The sequence below is a fragment of the Rhinatrema bivittatum genome, chromosome 1 (assembly GCF_901001135.1).
Source record: "Rhinatrema bivittatum chromosome 1, aRhiBiv1.1, whole genome shotgun sequence".
Taxonomy (NCBI): Eukaryota; Metazoa; Chordata; class Amphibia; order Gymnophiona; family Rhinatrematidae; genus Rhinatrema; species Rhinatrema bivittatum.
Window position 1 is genome coordinate 388,685,569 of NC_042615.1, and position 19,629 is coordinate 388,705,197.

Genomic DNA, 19,629 nt, shown 5'->3' on the forward strand with positions numbered 1-19,629 from the left:
AGGGGAAGGTGGCTGGACAGCCAGAAGACTGTGCCTTGCTGTGCTAGAAAGTCCAATGCTATTTCCATTGGAGGATTTCCCAGATCCAGCTGGCCAGACTGTGACAGTTATTCTCTCATACCAAGGATGAGTCTCTAGGGGGAAAGGTTAGGTTGGCTGTTATATTTAGAAATATAGAAACATGACAGCAGAAAGACTGTATGGCCCATTTAGTCTGTCCATCCAATTAATTTAGCATGCATCTACCACCTTTTCTGTAAAGCAATATTGCTTAAGATTTCTCCTGAGTCCTACCCCCTTTTTTTTTTATAATTTTTTATTTATGAAGACAGAGTACAGCGTTCAATAATACGAGCATAGAAACAATAACATGCTGGTACATAGCAAGAAACTATCGGTACAATACAACGTTTCCATTATTAACCTCGAAATGCGCACCCCGACTACATTTCCTTTTTCTTATTATCTGCTTCCCCTCCTCCCTAGCCCTCCCCCCCCCCCCCCCCCACCCACCCCTATACGCAAATCAGTAGTAGGTAGAGTAGTGCAGGGTGAAATTAAAGCTCAACCATGACAGATTAGATTGTAGTAGACCTCTATCAACATGCAAAGCCTCTACTGCAATCTCTGATGCAAAACTTTGATAGCATTATGTAGAAATGTAGAAATAGCGGCCTCAATCGCTGAATGTTTGGCGCAACCAATCCATGAGAGGCCGAAGCATAAGAAGGGTAGCCTGGGGTCGGGCAGTACTCATAGCTATATCTCGGAGTGTCGTACCCAGGCGGGTCAACCTAGTTCTTACATTTCCAATAGTAGGCATCTGATCAGATCTCCAATAGAGGGCCAATTCGCTACGGGCAGCGATTTATAATAAGGTGTACCAATTTCTGTTGACGGGGTGGTAAATCAAGAGGGACGTTCAATAACACCGTATTGGGGGTGAGAGTGACCGTTAGGCCTGAAATTTGAGAAATGAGTTGAGTAATTTCGTGCCAAAACATGGTAACGTTTGAGCAAGACCACCACATATGAAAGAATGAGCCCACCTGACCACAGCCCTTCCAACATCGATAGTCGTGAGATGAATTAAACTTATGTAGACGTTCAGGCGTATAATACCAGCGTAGCAGAATTTTATAACTGTTCTCTGCAAGGCTGGAAAAGGCTGAACTTTTTTTGGTGTGGAGAAATATAGAATCCCACTGATCTTCTGAAAATACGACACCCAAATCTACCTCCCATGCCTTCATATATGCGGGTTTAATTAAAGGATCTTTATTGAGAAAGTTATAGACTTGGGATATCGCACCCCGCATAGTGTCTGCTTGAGCACACCAGTGTTCTATTTGGGTTTTCCCTAACTTAAGGTCAGTCCCAATGTTTTCTGCTTGGAAGAAGTGTCGGAGCTGTAAGTATGTGAAAGTGTCCTGAGGAGTAAGGTGATATTTATCCAAGATTTGAGGGAAGGCAAGTATTGTGTCGTCCCCCCCCCCCCCCCCCCCACAGGTGACCAAAGCTCTGAACACCCTTGGCCTCCCACCCGTTAAGAAACCGATGTGAACGGCCCGCAGGGAATTTCAGATTAGTTCGAATATAGGTGCTGTAAAAGTATCTCCTAGTGCCTATTAATTGCATTCTCCATTTCTCCCAGAGCTGCAAAGTCGTAGCGGTCGTAGGGGGGAACCTATGTACTGATAACCAGGTACTTTTGGGCTGCCAAATCAAGGATGGTAAGGGCATGTCCCCTACAATGTCTTGCTCGATGGTCACCCACTGTTTTTGTTCCCGTTGCCGATTCCAATCTAATATCGCCCGAAACTGAGCCGCCATAAAATACCATCTAATATTGGGTACCCCTAGCCCTCCTCTAAGTTTCGGCCTATGCATAACTGCCTGCGCTATCCGCGGCGGACGTTTCCTCCAAATATAGGAGAAAATTTTCTGTTGCCATCTCTTAATGATTGAGGTAGGAATTTCAATAGGTAGGGCCTGGAAAAGATAGCCCAACCGGGGGAGGACATTCATCTTTACCGATGAAATTCTACCAAACCAAGACAAATATAGTGCTGACCATCTATCCAGATCGCTAAAAACTTTTTTCATGAGCGGGGGATAATTTAGCTGGAAAAGTTCTTGAGGATCTTTGCTGATGTAAACCCCTAGGTACTTTATCTTCCTACTCGCCCACTTGAAGGAAAAGGAAGATTTTAAAGTAGCCAAGTCGGCAGCAGGGAGAGATACATTCAACAACTCGGATTTATCCACGTTCAGTGTGAAGCCTGAAACTTTCCCAAATTCCTGCAAGGCATGTAATGTCGCCTGCAGCGATGTAAAGGGGTTTGTCAAAGTAAATAGAATGTCGTCAGCGAACATAGACATTTTGTATTCCTGGTCCCCAATAGTTATGCCTTGAACCTGTGCAGTGGCTCTAATAGTGAGGGCCAAGGGCTCTAGAAACAACGCAAAGAGTAACGGGGACAGGGGGCAACCCTGCCTCGTCCCTCGTGCTATAGAGAACGTCTCTGAGTATGTCCCATTCACCTTCACCCTTGCCCCTGGCTAGTTGTACAACTGCTGCAACCAATTGAGAAAATGGGGACCGAAATTCATCTCTTGTAAGATATGGAACAAGAATGGCCAGTGCACCATATCGAATGCCTTCTCGGCATCTACCGAGAGAAGTACCGCCGGAACGGATTGTGCTTTAACCCACCACAACAAATCCACTATCTTACGGGTGTTATCGGCGGCCATCCTGCCAGGGATAAACCCGGTCTGATCCGTATGAATCAGGCGCGCCATGAGGGTATTCAGGCGAGATGCCAAAATTTTTGCCAGCAATTTAAGGTCAAGATTGATGAGAGAGATGGGTCTATAAGACCCGCATAGGGTTAGGTCTCGGCCCGGTTTACCCAAGATAGTGATTCCTGCCACATTCGCCTCAGGCCTCAAGGCGCCCCCCTCCCTCAAAGAATTAAATAAGGCATTTAAGGGTGCCACCAGGACAGGTGCCATCTTTTTATAATATTGTGGGGTGAAACCATCGAGGCCAGGGGCCTTATTGGCTTTAAGATCCTTAATGGCCTGTAGAATTTCTGGGGAGGTAATCTCCCTATCCATGTATAACTTTTCCTCCTCAGTCAACTTGGGCAAAGATACTTTGTCAACATACTGGCGTATCTGCTCAGGAGAGATAGATGGATTGGCCGAATATAGTAGTCTATAAAATTGCTGGAATCTACTACGGATATCAGGGGGGGATGTCAGCAGAGTACCATCTGTGTCTTGGACCCCTATAATCTGTGTTTGCAAAATTTTTTGCTTTAAATATCGAGCTAGTAAGCGGCCTGAGCGATTGCCCCATTCAAATTTTTCTTTCGTAATCCTAGCCAGTGTCGCAGCTATTTCTGCATCCGCCAACCCCTGCAACTCCTGGCGAAGCTCCCCAAGGCGAGCATATATTTTCTTGGACAAGGTTAACTTATGGCGTGCCGTTAAAGTAGCTATTTCACTTAACAAGGTCTCTCGTGCCCTCAGGCACTGCCTCTTGAGATAAGCACCTCTAGCAATCAATTGTCCCCGAACCACTGTTTTCATGCATTCCCACAATAAAGCAGGGTCCCCTTCATTTGAGGCAAAGTAATCTGTGACATTCTTTTGAAGCCGCGTACAGTATGCCTCGTCCTGGATAAGGGTATCGTTTAATTTCCAGGGGCGAAAGCCACCTGCCTTCTCCTCAAGATTTAAGTTTAGTACTATGGGGGCATGATCGGACCAAGTAATATCATGAATACAAGACTCTGAGACGCGTCCCATCAACATTTTATCCAACAGAAAATAATCAATACGTGAATATGAGTGATGTGGGGCTGAAAAAAAGGTATAGTTCTTAACCTCGGGATGGCCTTGTCGCCACACATCAATCAAATTCCATTTTTTCATAAGCACAAGGAGCTTCCGTCTATGAGCCCCCGTCCCCGAATTGCCTCCCCTGAGTTATCAATGTGTGGGTTCAGGGTTAGATTAAAGTCTCCCAATAGGATCAAATTACCTTCCCCCTCCTTTGAAAGTAATTGGTCAAGTTGAGCATAAAACACTTTTTGATCCGAATTTGGGGCGTACACATTTACCAATGTATATAACACACCCTGATACTCAAATTTGACTAGCAAAAAGCGGCCTCCAGGGTCTTCCACGTGATGTTTGATTATGTAGTCATGACCCTTTTTAAAGAGTATACACACTCCCGTATACTTGCTATGTTTGTGTGCCGCAGCAAAAAAACTATAAGCCCAATCCGGCCATGCTAGAAGGTGCTCATAGCGCCTCTTTAAGTGTGTTTCTTGTAGGCAGATAATAGCAGCCGTATGATTCTGTAAATCCTGCTTCAACAACTGCCATTTACGTGGAATGTTGAGGCCTTTAGTATTTAAGGAAAGAATATTAAGCGCCATCCCTTATTTATTTATTTTTAATTTTTATATACCGATGTTCCTGTAAAGAATACATATCGCACCGGTTTACAAGGAACTGAACAGACGCCTCCAGGGCGGAAATACATTAAAACAGTCGCCTCAAGGCAGAATACATTAACACAAGTATACAGGAAATCTATTAAAAGAGAACTTTCATAAACTCAATTAAATGTAACTGTGAACCATAAATCAGGAACATATGTACAGAGGTAGGTATATCGTCTGTCGCTTCACCAGATTTTAGCTCTCAGGGAAAGCTTGAGTGAATAGCTTCTTTTTGAATGTCGGAAGGCATGGTTCTTGGCGGAGGTCCGGTGGGAGCAGGTTCCAAAGATGGGGACCTGCAGTGGACAGAGCTCGTTTCCTCAATGAGGTTTTTGTTGGCTGGGTGTGAAGCATGTTCTGGTATGCACTTCTGATCGGTCTATTGGAGACGTGTTGCTGTAGTTGGAAGGATAGGTTGAGGGGGGAGATGTTGTGAAGAGCCTTGTGAATCATCATGAGGGATTTAAATTGTATCCTAAATTTTATGGGCAGCCAGTGAAGATTTTGGAGGATAGGGGTGATGTGATCCCATTTTTTGGTGTTAGTGAGAATTCTGGCTGTCGCGTTCTGGACCATCTGAAGTGGTTTGATGGTCCCTTATGGTGTTATGGTGTTCCCAAGCTTCCCTTTAAGGGGCAGTGGCGATGCATCTATCATGTCAGATTGCATACAATCTAATCTCCCACCTACCAGCATATCAATTTTGCGACTACCCCCTCTCCACCCCTTCCCGAGCCCCCCTTTGCCCTTTCCATGGAATCATGGTCTCCCACCAAAGGTACAGAGAGCCGGTGTGCCCCTCAACCACAGATCAAGACACCCCAGTAGCCAAGCGCATAACCCCTCAGTCCCACCCCCCCCACCCCCAGCCTTGCTCCCTTATAACTCTGAATAACACAAACTTCAACATTAGGTTAACGCAGATAGAAAACTGTGAACAACACATATACTGTAACTGATTTGCCTGGTAATACTGAGATAGGTTCGGCCGTTGCCAAAAAGCTGCTATCAAGCCTGTGCTGAAACACAGGTGTCACCATTTAGTTCAGCCCTGCCTGTCCATGCCAGATTGCTCCTTGTGACCAATGTTCCTCCGCAAGCATCGTCCTCCCTGTTCGACCCGCTGCCATTTCGGAGGTTCAGTGCGCTCCCGTGCCGCTGTCGATGCCGGCAATTGAACGCTGAGGCCGGCGGCTGCCAAGATGGCCGCTGCTTCTCCCGGAGTATACACCCTAGACGTCACACCTTCGATAGTCATAGCCATTTCAGTTGGAAAAAGTCATCGATATCTGGCTTTTGCTTGCCTGAGAACGGATGTTATTTCCTTGTATTCATACCGGCGTTTGAGAGTCCCGGGGGAGAGATCAGCATAAACAGCTATAGAGTGCCCCTCCCAGTCCCAGGTTTGTTGTTTGCGCGCTGCAGTAAGAATTTTCTCTTTGATAGGGAATCTGAGAAAACAGGCAATGATATCACGAGGGTGGTTCGTCGGTCGCAGTCCCTGAATCCGGTGTGCCCGTTCGATCTCTATCTGCGCTGCTTCTATCGTCGGCTCCCCCTCCTGGGCCTGGCTCAAGAAAAAAACACTGATTCGTTGCATGACCGCATGGCAATCCCGGTAGGCCTCAGTGTCGGGGACTCCACGAACTCTCAGATTGCACCGCCGATTGCGGTTTTCAAGATCCTCTAGCTTAAGCAGCATATCAGTGTTGTTTTTGTCCAGGTCCACGCATTTCGATTGTATTTTATCAAGTTTGTCAGAATGCACTTCTAGCCGAAGATCACATTCGTCCACTCTCCGGCCTATCTCCACCATCTCCTCTCGGAGTTCTGCAAATTTTTCCAGCATCTCCCTCTTGTGTGCTTTAAGGTCCCGCCGAATATCACTAAACCACTGTCGGAATTTGTCCCGCGTGGGCATTGGCGGCTGCGGGTGTAGCTCATCTTCTGCTGATTTTTCCCCATCCGACTCGGGGGGATCCACCGGCTCAGCTTCCTCTGCATCCTTTGGGCCGGCTCGAGCCCCTGTACTCTTGTTGTAAGAATACTGGCTCAAATCTGTGCCTTTTCTTTTCGCTGCCATTACTGCTAGCCTTCCGAGAGTCGACTTCTGCGAAGTTTGCCGTGGCTGGGGGGTGATGGATACCGATTCACTTGATAACTATATTTTGGCTCGCTGGAGCTCTGAATCAAGCTGCCATCTTGATCGGTGACGTCACCGCCCTCAGCAGTCCTACCCCCTTTTAACCTCATCGCATGACCCCCCTCGTTCTCGAGTCTCCTTTCTGCTCCTGTGCATGGAAACCTTTGAGATATTTGAATGTCTCTATCATATGTCTCCTATCTCACCTTTCCTCTAGGATGTTCATGTTTAGATGATCAATTCTATCCCTGTATGCTTTAGAATGAAGACCACTGACCATTTTAGTAGCTACCCTCTAGACTGACACTATCCTGTTTATATCTTTTTGAAGGTGTGGTCTTCAAAATTGTATACAGTATTCCAACAGAGATCTCATCAGGGACCTATACAGGGGTGATATCTCTTACCTTTTTTTGCTGACCATTCCTCTCCCTATGTAGCCAAGCATCCTTCTGGGTTTTACTGATGCTTTGGCCACCTTTAAAATAATCAGATACAATTACCCACTGCTATTAGTAGTAACAGTAACATGGAATAGACTTAGTTTTTGGGTACTTGCCAGGTTCTTATGGCCTGGATTGGCCACTGTTGGAAACAGGATGCTGGGCTTGATGGACCCTTGGTCTGACCCAGTATGGCATGTTCTTATGTACCCCCAGATCTTGCTCTTCCTTTGTGTTTAGAAGAATTTCACCTCCAATACTATACTTTTTTTTTGCATCCTAAATGCATTACTCTGCATTCTTTAGTGTTAAATCTTAGCTGTTAGACCTTAGACCATTCCTTGAGCTCTGCTAGATCCCTCCTCATGTTTTCCACACCTTTCTCGCTGTCCACCCTGTTATAGATTTTGATATCATTGGCAAAAAGACAAACCTTTACAACAATCCTTCCGTTATGTTGCTCACAAAAATGTTGAAAAGAACAGGTCCAAGGACCAATCCCTGAGGCACTCTGCTAGTAATACCTCCCTCCTCAGAGAAAACTACATTTACTACTACCCTTTCTTGCCTCCCATTCAGCCAGTTTCTAACCCAGTCAGTAACTCTAGGATCCATACTGAGGGCACTCAATTTATTTATAAGTCTTCTGTACAGAACCATGTCAAAGGCCTTGCTGAAATCCAAGTACAATATGTCTACTGCTTTCCCTTGATCAAACTCTCTGGTCACCCAAGCAAAGAAATTGATCAGATTCATCTGACAAGATTTACCTCTGGTGATTCAATCACTAGAAATGGCTGATGCACATGAGGATCACTTGGTAACTTGCCTGCCTGGTGTGAAGGGGAGAACCTCGTATGTAACCTAGACATGATTTTAGACAGTGCTGGGTAGGAACAGACTGTCATGGTATATGCAGGCACCAACAACATAAGGTGTGGGAGGGAGATTCTGGAAACCAAATTTAGGTTGAAAGTTGAAATCCAGAGCCTATGGTAGTATTCTCTGACATGCTCCCTGTTCCACGCACAGGACCGCAGAAGCAGGCAGAGCTCTCTAGTTTCAGTGCATGAATGAGACAACCGTGCAGGGAAGAGAGCTTTAGTTTTGTTAGGAACTGGGCAATAGTTTAGGGATGGGGGTCCTATTTCAAAAGGATGGGGTTCGCCTTAACCAGGGTGAAACCAGGCTCTTTCACTAACTTTCAAAATAGAGAGCAGCTTTTCAACTAGAACATAGGGAAGATTTGACAATCGTTCAGCAGCCCCTGATTCGGAGGGAGATTTCTTCAAAGGATAATAAAATAATTGATTTAGAACATCCCAGTAGAGAGGGTCCAATAAAACCATAAAGTAGAGAATGTACCTCTTTAAGTAAATAACCATCTGAGCTAAAAGATTCCAAATTATCCCTGTCAACTGATAAATACCAACAAAAATATACTTTGAAATGCCTTTAAGCTAATGCAAGAATTCTTAAAAAGTAAGATGGGAGAGTTAGAATGTATAGCATTGAATGAAGAGGTAGACATAATTGGCATTTTAGAGACCTAATGGAAGGAGGATAACCAATGGGACAGTACTATACTAGGGTACAAATTATGTTGCAATGAAAAGGTGGATCAACTTGGTGGGGGAGGGAGTGGCACTGTATGTTCGGGATGCACAGTAGAATCCTTATGGGTGGAAATTCCATTTGTGACTGGGAAGAGTATAGAGGGGGTGTACTACTGTCCACCTGATCAAAATGAAGACTGATGATGAAATGCTAACAGAGATTAGTGAAGCTAACAAATTTGGCAGCAGTGTAATGGGAGATTTCAATTACTCTAGTATTGACTGGTTAAATATAATATCAGGTCATGCTAAGGAAATAAAGTTTCTAGATGAAATAAATGACTGCTTCATAGAGCAGTTGGTCTGGGAACCAATAAGAGGGGGAGCCATTTTATACCTAATTCTTAGTGGAATACAGGATTTGGTGCAAGAGGTAACTGTGGTGGGGCTGTTTGGCAACAGTGATCATAGTGCGATCAAATTTGACTTAACTGGAGGGAGGACATTAAGTAAATTAATTTTATTTCTTTAAAATTTTTCTCAGAGGACAAGCAGGATGGTAGTCTTCACACATGGGTGACATCAACAGATGGAGCCCTGATGTGGAAAAATTATGTCTAGAACTTTGACTAGGCACACTGAACATCCCAGCATGCCTTAAACCACACTTTTATGTGGGGATCCCTCTCCAGTCTCTCTTTCTGTGGAGCTGTAAGCTGTTTTTTGGCCTTGTGGAAAACTGTTTTTCTTGCGTTTTCGTGTTTTGTTTTTTTTTCTTGTCGTCCTATCGCTGGGTCCTTCTTGGTGCCTCCCCATAGTTTCTCCTAGTCAGGGTTTTCAGCGATGCAGGTAAGATTCCTTTGGCAGTCGATTCCCCCTTGGCAGCAGTGCATCGGTGCCCGCCAGCCATCAACATCTTGCCGCCATAGTCTTCTGTTAGGGTCCCTTTGTTTCGTCTGTTATGGCCATATCGGGATTTCAGTGATGCCCCCGGTGCCCAATGGCTTTGTCTAATACAGATCTACATGAGATGTGTGTCCTCTGCTTAGGGGCATCGCATGATGTCCAGGGTTGCTGCTTATGTGTCCAGATGATCTCGTAGGGATGTCGACTTCGACTCAACAAGATGGAGTAACTCTTTGGGTCGAAGAAGTTAGTCTGTGCATCGGCAACAAAAGACCAAGGAGCTGCACCGATGTACACTGAGCCATCAACATCGGTGGCACTGTCGCCAGTGGACAAAGGCCCCGGACATCAACCATAGTCAATCTCCTCCAGGCCGAGGATGTCTGGTTCCTTATCGGCCTTGGCACCGGAGAAGGACCAGGCTGAGCATAGAGGGAAGCCGAATAAGCATAGATACCGGTCCCTATCGATGCATGGTGCAGGGCTCGTGGGGGCACTGGCTTTTACTGCGATGCCCTCAAAATGATTCTGTGGCAAGGAGTGCCAATCCTCCATCAAGCTGGGGTCTGTGACAGTCTCCACTGATCCTGATGCCACTCACTGATCCACCTCAAAGGTCTGAGGAACATTTGGATACTCCTCCTTCCTCCCAGTCAGTATTGGTTTTGGCAGCGTTTGAGAAGGAGCTGGAACATTGCGTCCAGCTAGCGGTGGACTGGGTGCTGCATTGAGTGCACAGTACCCGGTGCTATCCATACTTGCACAGCTTCTAGAGAAGCTCAATGTGCTCATCGGTGCATTACTGACCCAGCTGGTGTTGGTTCCTGGGTCAGCATCTGTGTCTGGCACAGCACCAGTGATGACCACCTATTGGTATGGTGGTAGTCACTGGTTCCTTTTCCAAGGAAACTCCACCGAGGCTGGCGGAGATGCTGAGGCCTGCTGCCCCCCTGTCCAGTTCTACCGGTGCCTGCACCTCTGGATGTAGGCCGAGCACCTAGGGACCCATCCCCTGTTGCCTACATTGAGGATGAAAGAACCCTGAAGGCTCTAAGGGTCTCTCTTCAGAACCTTCTCCTCCAGAGGAGTGAAGGAAGTCTCCGCCTGAAGACTTAACCTTCATAGGTTTTGTGAGGGTGATGGCAGAAGCCATCCCATTTCAGTTATTGATGGCGGAGGATGCCAGACACAAAATGCTTAAGATCCTTCAGTTCGTGGAGCCTCCTAAGGAGATCGTGGCAGTCCTGGTACACGAGATCATTGAATTGCTGCTGAGGATATAGGAACACCTCCTCACAGTGCCTCCTGACAATTATAAGGCAGACGCGTTCGATAAGCGTCAGATGCCCCACCAGTTGGTGGTGGTCAAATCCACCCTCAAGGTTTCAACCATATGGATCTCTGACCAAAGGTACAGGAAATACTTGTTGACGTGCCATGTATTGGAGAAGAACCTCTTTTGCGATAGGCCACAGCATCCCTCACTCTAACTTCGGGACCACCACGAAACCCTACAACAATTCTCCACCAGTACTCTGGACCTGTCATCCTCATCCAGGAGGCCGGCGAGAAAGGGTCCCAGGAAGTGTTTCTTTTGCCAGAAGTACTATCCTCCACCTCTTCGCTCCCATGGCTGACCCAGGCAGCAGAGAGCCCCCAAGTCCCAGCCGGCTCCTCCATCAACTCTGGGGATGGGGCTTTGACTGGGCCTTAGGGAACGTAAGCCAATTGCTTGTCCCCAGGTCAATGAACCATCTAGTCTGGGGAAGGCTGCAATGGACCAGTGGGTTTTGTCCATTGTCTGTCAGGGGTACCAATTGAATTTATTGGGTGTCCTGTGAAATTGCCCTTCGTGTCCATTTTGGGGGCCAGTAGTGCATCAGGAGGTATTCCTAGTGGAGCTGTCCTTCCTCTTAATGGCCAGAGCGGTTGAGCCCCTACCAGCAGGGCAAAGAGGGCAGGGCTTCTACTCCAGGTTCTTCCTGATTCCAAAGAGAACAGGACGACTCCCTCCCATCCTAGACCTAAAGGCCTTGATCCAAGTTTATTAAAAAAAAAATTCAAAATGTTTTTTACCTGAGCACCTTGATTCCCCTTTTGCAAAAATGGGACTGGCTATGCTCCCTCGATCTGAAGGATACATACACCCATATTGAGATCTTCCCTCTCACAGGAAGTATCTCCAATTTGTGGTGGGGAACAACACTTCCAGTATGGGGTGTTGCTGTTCCGGCTCGCATCTTCTCATTGATTCTTCACAAAATGCCTAGCCAAGGTGGCGGCACACCTCCACAGGCTGGGGGTGCATGTTTCCCATATCTGGATGATTGGCTGGTCAAGAGCATGTCTCAGGCAGAGGCCACCAGGTCCGTGCGCTTGACTGTTTGGGTGTTGAAGTCACTAGGGTTCGTTATCAACTATCCAAAGTCCCATCTCAGTCCATCACTTCAATTGGACTTCATAGGATCCCTGCTAGACATGGCTTAGGCCAAGGTCTTCCTGCCTCACCAGAGGGCATCACCTTGACGACCATTGAGGCAGAGATCCAATAGAGCCAGCAGGTATCAGCCTGGCACATGTTGAGGTTGGGCCATGTGGCCGCAACCATCCATGTCACTCCCATGGCATATTTATACGTGTGCAAAGCCCAATGGACCCTGAGGTTGCAGTGGTGCCAGGCCACTCAGAGCCTTCAGGATTGTATCAGAATCATCCCATCTCTCCTGGAACTCATTGTTCTGGTGGTGGATGCTTTCAATTCTGGAATAAGGGATCTTGTTTTGAAGTACTCCCTACCCAAATTGTCCTAACCACGAATGCATCCACCCTGGAGTGGGGACCTCATGTAGATGGGCTCAGCACTCAGGTCTCTGGTCTGCCCAGGAACGCTCTTGTCATATGAACTTCCTGGAGCTTCGGGCGATCAGGTATGTGATATGGGCTTTCAGAGATCGGTTGTCCAACAAAGTGTCCTGATCCACACTGACAGCTAAGTAGCCATGTGGTATGTCAACAAACAGGGAGGCGCAGGATCATACTTCTGTGTCAGGAAGTGGTCCAGATCTGGTTGTGGGCCCTGTCTCACGGGATGGTTCTCAGGGCCGTTTACCTGGCAAGGATGGAGAATGTGACAGTGCACAGGCTGTCGAGCCTTCAGACCCCACGAGTGTCTCTGGCCCAGAGGGTAGCTGTTATGGAACCTGCTAGGGAGTTAGCAATCTGTTATGAGTGAGCTCCTCTGGAGGGAGGAGCTAGCAAGCTGGGGTTATGAATGACACCTCAAGAGGGAGGAGTTAGCAATCTGATATGGATCTGATGCCGGATGGGCGGAGACATCAGATAGGAGTTAGCATTCTTGTTATGGTTAAATTCCTATGAAGGGGAGAAGTAGCAATCTTGTAGGAAAGCTCTGTTAGAACTAGGAGTAGCAATCTGTTGTGTACTAGCTCCAGAAGGAGGTGGAGTTAGCAAGCTGTTATGAATCTGTTGCTGAAGACCCCTGGTAGGAAAGGAGTAGCCATCTGTTACCAGCGGAGTGCTTGGAGAGGACACTCAGCTGTAGAAGAATGTAGATAGGTGAATCCTTGGGCTGATGGCAGATGACTGCGCCCCCAGGAGAATATCCTGAGAGGGACCACCAGCTAGGCTTGAGTATGGAGACAGACACAGAATTCTTTTATTAGACAGGTAGTAGAACCATCAGAGGTGGCAGTAGTGAGCTGCTACGCCCGGCAGGGCTGAAGTCCCTCAGGTATTGGAACCACTATCCCAGGGTAGCTGAGCTGTAGAGAAACTATAGACTGAATAGACAGGTATACTGTGTTCATAGCCAGAACTAGATGACATATCTCACATAAAGTCTTTAGAAGGCTCAGTAGCTGGAAAGAGTTAAGCCCTCCAGGAGCGAGTACTGGTTCCAGGGAAAGCTCTGAGAGAGCAATGGTAACTCACAATTGTCTGTATCTGTGATAGCTTCCAGGCAGTAGAGAATCTTCAGAGTGTTCAGGAACATGGGCCCTCGATAAGCGAGTACCGGTTCCTATCGGCAATCTGAAATAGAGAAAAGAGAGCGAGGCCCCCGAGGAGCGGGTACCCCTGGAAGTCCGAGGAGGTAGAGTAGCATATGTAACGAAATCTGTTCCCTTGCTAACTCAATAAGTTAGCAATTTCTAAGACCTCTTATATTGGAAGCGGATGACGTCAGTTCAGGGGGACGCACCCGAGGTTCGCGCCCTTGCTGGTACATCTTTCGGAGCGTGCGCGCCCTACATCATCAGGAACATGGCGGATCCACAGCGTCGTGCCACTCCGGGGATGCTGGAGGAAGACGGCAAGAAGACGCCGTGGCAGCAAGCCATCCATCAGGCCCGGAGGGAGTCGCCACAGTGGTAAGGAGGGCGGAGTGAGGGCATTGAGCAGCAACGGACGCAACAGTAGCAGATCGGATATTACACCTCTGGAAGAACCTGGATGTAGATCTGTTCATGTCTCCCTGTAACAAGAAGGTGCTTCTTTTCTGCTCCCTGTACAAGGGCCCCTCGGGCGCCTTTGCTCGTCATTGGGGCAAGGGTCTTCTGTATGCATATCCTCTGATTCCCTTAGTGGCAAAGACGCTCTCTTAAAGCTTCGCGAGGACAGAGGGACTGTGATTCTCATAGCTCCTCATTGGCCTTCAGGAGTTGTCCATCTGGAGACCAGTCTGTGGACTTCACCAGATCTCATCATGCAAGACCAAGGCAGGCTGTGGCATCCCAACCTCCAGGCCCTGTCACTCACAGCTTGGATGTTGAGAGGTTAACCCTGCAGTCGTTTGATCCTTCAGAGAATGAGTCTCTAGTCCTGGTGGCTTCCATAAAGCCTTCCACTAGAAAGTCATGTGGACTGAAGTGGAGGAGGCTTTCCGTATGGTGGGAGCAGAAGGCCCTAGATCAGTTCTCCTGCCCCACACAACTGCTTGATTACCTTCAACACCTATTGGAAGCTGGTTTAAAGACTAACTCCTTTTAGTCTCAGTGCAAAGGCACATACCATCAAAGTCTAGATAGTAAGCCCATCTTTGTACAGCCTATAGTTGTACGTTTCATGTAGGGCCTACTTCTATTGAAGCCTCCCCTAAGGCCTCCCACCTTGTCTTGGGACCTCAATGTGGTGTTAGTTCAGCTGATGAAAGCTTCTTTTGAGCCGCTTTGCACCTGTGACCTGAAGTACATGACCTGGAAAGTCATATTTTTGGTGGTGATCACTTCAGTGCACAAGATCAGTGAGTTTCAGGCCTTAGTGACTTATCCACCTTATACTAAGCTTTATCATGACAGGGTGGTCTTACGTATGCACCCTAAGTTCCTCCCTAAGGTGGTGACTGACTTCCATCTTAACCAGTCAGTTGTCCTGCTAATATTCTTTTCTAGGCCCCATTTGCTCCAAGGCGAATGAGCACTACATAGTTTGGACTGCAAGCGAGCCTTAGCCTTCTGTCTGGAGCAGACAGAAACCCATAGACAGCCAACCCAACTTTTTATTTCGTTTGACATGAATAGGTTTGGTGTTGCCATTGCCAAACAGACCCTATCCAGTTGGCTAGCACATTGCATATCCTTCTATTATGTCCGTCAGGACTCCATCTTGGGGGTCATGTCAAGGCGCATTCTGTTAGAACCATGGTAGCATCGGTGTCCCACTTGCAAGCAGTTCCCAGGGAGGAGATCTGCAAGGCTGCGACAGAGTTCTCTCCACACATTCACGTCTCATTACTGTCTGGATAGGGATGGCCGACGTAACAGTAGGTTTGGCCAGTCTGTCCTTTGGAAACTGAGGTATAAAACCCAACTCTCCTGCCATTTGTTTGGGTTCAGGCTATCTGCCCCTCTGTTACCAACAGCACCAGTGTTGGTTGTGCCTGATGGCACCTGGTTAGGTGTCTGTTAGTTCCCTATGGTAGTTCTCACCTATGTGTGAGGACTACCATCCTGCTTGTCCTTAGAGAAAACAGAATTGCTTATCTGTAACAGGTGTTGTCTGAGGACAGCAGGATGTTAGTCCTCATGAAACCCGCCCATCTTTGCGCGGAGTTGGGTTTTTCATTTTTATTTCATTATAATTCTATTTTACAAAACTGGAGAGGGGACACGTGGTATAGGCCTTGCTGGGCATGCACAGTGTGCTTAGTCAACGTTCTTAAAACTCACCCATGTGTGAGGACTAAAATCTTGCTGTCCTCTGAGAACGCCTGTTACAGGTAAGCAACTGTTTTATTTCCTGTTCATACCCCAGATCAGTCCAGACAAGTGGGTTTTGTATCCCTACCAGCAGATGGAGGCAGAGAACAAAACAACTATACTAAGCTTTATCATGACAGGGTGATCTTACATAAAGGAATGCCACCTGCAGTCCCTCAGCATTTCCCTGTCTCCAGCAGATGGTAGAGGTGCAAACCTGCAGTCTGGAAGATAGAGTAAAAAAGGAAAGAAAGGAAGTAAAGAGAAATTTGTAGAAGAGGTGCTTCCTGAGGTGCTAGGTTCCTTCATGGGCCATCCCTCAGGTAGAGCCGGGTGAACGGGGAGGGTTGGTGATCCTGTTTTGGTTCAACCCGCAACGTCCGGAGGAGCTGAAAGCCAGGGGTTCTGACTCCCTCAGTCCCCTCTGAGGAACAGTCATCCATATCTCAGCCACTTTCAGCCAGCAACATGGAAATATTTTCTTTTCTTGTTCTCTCTTTGGGAGTACTGTTTTAAAAAAACAAACAAACCCCCCCCCCCACCCAAAACAAAACAGAATATGATTAAGAATGCTGTAAATATACTGTACATTGTAGTTATCTTATGATAGTTCTGTTTATTTATATTTATATTTACTCAGTTGTTTCTGCTACCCAGTCTCAACAATAGTTACTGTTACTGTAATTGCATATTATACTCCTATTTTAGTTACTGTGTCATTTACTAATTATCTTCAACTGTTACTTGTAAGGGCCCTGCCCAAAAGTTATGTGTTTGATGTAAACCGATACGATGTGTGAACGGCTATCGGTATAGAAGAAACGTTAAATAAATAAATAAATAAAAATAAATAAAACAGGAGAAGCATCGAGGCCCTGCAAGCAGAGGTGAACAGGGTGAGAGGAATTTCCGGTGTCTTCTTGAGCGCTTTGGGGGTCTGAGGGGGTGACTGGTGCTGGTGGTCAGGGTTTTTGTTAGATTCAAGTGGTGCAGGGAGCAGAATTCGGTGTGCACGTGCGCAGCTAGTCATGGCGCCAGCAAAGGTGTGTAGGAGAGTCTGCAAGGCCTGTGGCATGAGACAAGCACATTTCAATTTGCCTGTGATCTTCTCCAATTGTGCCTCCAGGGGAGAGGAGTCCTTCGCAGGGGCTGCTGGCACCAGAAGAGTCACCCTGTTGGCAGGGCCAGATGGTGAGGCAAGCCAAGTCAGCGATGGACATTTTAGACTTGCATGACAGAAAGCAGGCAGCAGAAAGGGAGCTCAGAGATTCCCCTCCCCCGCTGTCTCCAATAGTCCAAACTTCTGGGGAGGACCAGGAGGGTGGGAGGAGAGCCTGTTGAGGACATGGTGGAAAAAGGGTCAGATGACTTTCAGAACCTCCACGAATTTTGTGCTGCTCCTCCACAAAGCCTACTTGGCTAAGCAGGAAGAAAGCGGCCCTCTGGTCCAGAAGTCTTAGCGCTTCTCGAAGAGAGCTAAGGTGGCTCCACAAGAAATGTTGGGGGGTCTTCTCCACTGGCTGGGGCTTGGCCGCCATTCCAAGAATGATGAGATGACATCCATGGATTCGGACAGTTCAGAGGAGCCTCAGGAGGATCTTGGGGAGAATCCTGGTGATGATTCCAGGGATGACCCTGTGAATGCTGGTCCGTATCTGAACAAGAATGCGTCTGGAACCTCCTCTGGCTCAATCACAGAGGGAGATGATCCTAGGGTTGTCTGCTTGTTCCAGAAGGAGGCATTGCATCCTCTTATTCCCCAGGTTTTGCAAGAGCTGGGGATTAAAGTAACTCAGGAGGAGTTGGATAATGGAGTAGACCCAGTCATAGATGGGCTGTGGAGGCCTCTGAAATTCTTTCCTTTGCCTAAAAAGGTGAAAAAGCTGGTGAGCAGGGAGTGGGTTATTCCTGAGGTGGATCTCAAGGTAGGCAGGGCAATGGTGAAGTTATATCCCTTGATGGAAGAAATCTTGGAGCCTTTGATGCTACCTGAGGTGGATGCTGCGTTGTTAGTGGTGACCAAGAAGACGACCGTTCCTATTGTTGGGTCAGCTGCATTGAGAGATGCCCAGGACCTAAAACTTGAGATTCAGTTAAAAGGGTATTTGAGGTCTTTGCTTTGAGCCTGCGGGCGGCAGTCTGTGCAAGCATCATGCAAAGAGCCTGTTTGTGCAGGTACAGAAAGCGCAGGGAAAGGAGCCTGTCCCGTCAACCAATTTCAGGCAGGCGGACTGGTTGGAAGCCAGTGTGTAGCGACAATCAAAAAAAGCAAACAAAATGTTAGGAATTATTAGGAAAGGAATAGAGAATGGCAAATGTCGTCATGCCTCTGTATCGCTCCATGGTGAGGCCACACCTGAAATACTGAGTGCAGTTCTTGCTGCATTTCAAAAAAGATAGTTGAATTGGAAAAAGAATAGGGAACCGCGACCAAAATGATAGAAGGGGATGGAATGGTTCCCTATGAGGAAAGACTAAAGATGTTAGGGCTGTTCAGCTTGGAGAAGAGACAGCTGAAGGGGTATATGATAGATGTCTATAAAATCATGAGTGGAATAGAACGGGTAAATGTAAATTGATTATTTATTCTTTCAAAAAATACAAAGACTAGGAGACACTCCCTGAAGTTAATAAATAGAACATTCAAAACAAATTAGAGAAATTTCTTTTTCATTCAACCAACAATTAAAATCGGGATTTCATTGCCAGAGGATGTGGTTAAGGCAGTTAGTGTAGCTTGGTTTAAAAAAGTTTGGACAAGTTCTGGAGGAGAAGTTCATAAATTGTTGTTAACCAAGCAGACTTGGTGAATAGCCACTACTTATCACTATGCGATAGCAGCATGGGATCTATTTAGGATCTTGCCAGGTCTTTGTGACGTGGATTGGCCAAGCTCTGTGCCGCATTCTCTGACCTTATCACCCAGGGAGGCCTCCTCTGGGGTCTTTCTCAAGCAACACTCTTCCTTGAGAGCTTCTTCTAAACATAGAGTACATTCTGTGCTGTCTACACATGGAGCACCAGCAGTGCCAACAAAGTGCCCAGAGCTATCGATGCAGACAAAACAGCCAGTGTAATCATCACTTAGCTCCATCGCAGGCGGAGCTATTGAAGCATTCAGTGTGGTTGGCATCACTGAATCCCTCGGCACCATTGGTGCATCAAAAGCATGCATTAAGTAAAAGAGCATTCTCCACGGCCGGTCCCAAACTCTGGAACTCTCTCCCATCAGACCTCAGACTAGTGCAATGCCCCATTATATTTAAAAAAAGACTCAAGACTTGGTTATTCAACCAAGCATTCTCATAACTTCAGCTAGTTGAATTCCTTCCAATGATCCCTTCATTGGTAACCCCCTAGAGAACACTCATGTTATTTATTTATCTTTATGCAGTCTAAAATTAAAAACCTAGCCTTATGCCTAACATCTGTTCTCCAGCCTACATTAGGCTCCGTAACTTTTACGTTATGTTGTTAACCCCATTTATCTGAATCCAAGTTCTAACTACGTGTTTATTGTAAGACATCAACTTGTCATTGTTATTGTTTAGAATGTAAACCGACTTGATTAGTAATTCTGTTACTGGAAAATCAGTATATAAAAGTGCTAAATAAATATTGTGGATATTTTGACAATCTGTCTAGCCCCCAGGACCAGGTTGAGAACCACTGAGCTAGAGTACACCAGGAGCATGTGTTCCCTGCCCCAGCTACTCCTGGAAGTCTTCTAGGTGTCACTGTGGGCTTTTGTCAGACAGGGCCAAGATGGGATTGGAAGCTGGCAAGAGTACAGGAATGTAATATTATTGAACTCATAGCTTTTGTTGCATGACTGTGTACATT

At 46.8% G+C, this 19,629-nt stretch overlaps 1 protein-coding gene across 1 annotated transcript in view; it reads left to right on the forward strand.

Moving 5' to 3' along the window:
* Nucleotides 1-19,629, forward strand: part of SRP72 (signal recognition particle 72) — a 256,651-nt gene that overhangs the window by 99,100 nt on the left and 137,922 nt on the right. The window lies entirely within an intron of this gene.